Source organism: Lepidochelys olivacea (genome assembly GCF_965140295.1).
Source record: "Lepidochelys olivacea isolate rLepOli2 genome assembly, chromosome: 9".
In the NCBI taxonomy this organism is placed as follows: Eukaryota; Metazoa; Chordata; order Testudines; family Cheloniidae; genus Lepidochelys; species Lepidochelys olivacea.
Genome location: NC_140419.1, coordinates 82,205,411 through 82,207,600, shown reverse-complemented (window position 1 = coordinate 82,207,600; position 2,190 = coordinate 82,205,411).

Genomic DNA, 2,190 nt, shown 5'->3' with positions numbered 1-2,190 from the left:
ATCCTGGACCAGGGCTTCATTGTGCTGGGCACTATACACACATAGTGAATGGTGGGCCCTATCCCAAAGAGCTTACAATGTAAGCATATCTGAGAAACAACACATGGATACATCAACCAGATAGTGGGAAAGCACGAGGTGAAACTGAGAATTACAGTTTGACACACAACTGCTGTAAAATGTTCCCACATTTAATTGTGCTCTCAATTATCTGCAGGCACAAAATCGAAGGGTGAATATTCACAACTTGAATTCCAAGTGCTTGCAAAGAACTACTCATGCATTGTCTACTGAGAAAGAATTAACTGTAGATGTTATTTGGCAAATCGTTTTGAATAACTAACAAACTGGAGCAAATTGTAATTAGCATGCAGACAATTTGTGATCAGTAAGAGATAAAATTAGTTAGTTCCGTTATTCACTCATCTCTAGCCACCAATGCCATTTGGGCTTTAATATTTGCAATCTAGCTTCATAAAGACCATCGTGAGTTTCTGAGCAACTAACTCATTAATATGATGTTAGTGGCAGTGGCAACTCCAGGTGAAACTTTTCAGGGTGTGCTCAGTAATTAATGGCATCTTTGAAAGTGCCCCACAGTGCTCTTCTGTGGCTGCTATGCTGCTCAATTGAATCCTGCTGCTGCTTTGGAGCACCCTATGGAATGTACATATGTATTGGAGGCCCCACTGGAATAAGTACACCGCAGGGCTGGTGTAAATCAGGAGTAACTCCATTGACTTCTGTGGATTACACAGGTGCAAAACATACCTGTGAGATGAGAATCAGGCCCTGTATTTTCAGGGTTACACCTGAAAATACCAGATTTCTCACTCCTATTTCTAGACAAACCCCATCTAAAACAACTGAAGGTGTTCTTACTTTTACCCCACTTGATTGAAATATTTTGGTCCAAATAGTTTTGCTCCAGATTATTAAGGTCTTTTGAGCCAAAGGAACACAGAGATTTGTAGACCTGCACTTCCTCTGCAGTTAGTTAATTTAGACTTTGCAATCATCTTTTGGTGCAAGCTTTAAGAGCTGAGGCCCCATTTGTACTGCACCAATATTAAAATTCCCAAAGTAAATTTTTGGAAGAGATGGGGTTTTTCCCAGTTTCCTAAGCTAAAATTCCTCCTCTCCCATTGCTGTACAGCAGTCTGTGCACAAGCTGGCTGCTGCACTTCACCCTAGAGGAGGCTGCATTTTATTTGTGCTTTGGTACACATAGCTGTAAAATGCTTTGGACTCCTTCAGGATGAAAAGCAATACATATAAATAAATAATTGTTATTGCCAGGAATAATAATTTGATTCACGTTCGGTGACAAAGTAGTGAGAAAGTTTAGAGACAATGAACCTCATTAAAGGACCTCCTTTGTGCCTAAGTCTCTGGAAAATGGGACTCAGGCTCCTGCATCACACACAGTGACTAGCATGCCTTGTGGTAGAGAAGAGACAGGACTTTGTTGTGCTGAATATAAAGCAGATTCTTTATTGAGGCTACTGGACACAGATTGCTGCTGGACACTGTATTTCTCCTTTTCTTTTTATCTGCTAGACTTACTGGGCTCTGGCAGGGCTCCCTCCTGTTACCAAACAGTGTTTCCTTAAGTTTGGGCCTGGACTAAACAGTCATAGAAGCAACTGCTGCCCACATTGTGTTATGTAGGAGAGTTTGGGATTTCTAGGTGGACCTTTTTCCCATTTGCTCCCTGTGCAATGAGATACTAATCCAAAGAATTATTATTATGTAATAAAGTTTTCTGAACATGAATAGAAAATCAGAAGCTAATTATGAATTATAAATGCTCGACATAAGCTTCTGCAAACAATTGTAGGTGGTTTTATTTCCAAGTTACTGGGTACCGACACAAAGACTGCAACGTGTACTCATATTGAGCAACTATTTCAGAAACTGTCTGGTCTTGGTAGTGGAGTTTGCACTGTCATTCAGTTTGGGCACAATTTGGCACCCTGGAGTTTGGCACAGTCCAACATAACTGACAGTCTTTGCTACGGATGGATAAGGACTGGAGTAGCTGGGAAGGTCAGCGGGGCAAAGCTGCGCATTGGCTCCATGTGTGGGGCGGAGGGGTCCAGCACTGGAACAGCAGCACATCAGTAGTTGAAGTGCATTAGCAGACACGTATGATGAGAACCTGAGACTAGAAAAGAATAGCAGAGTGTG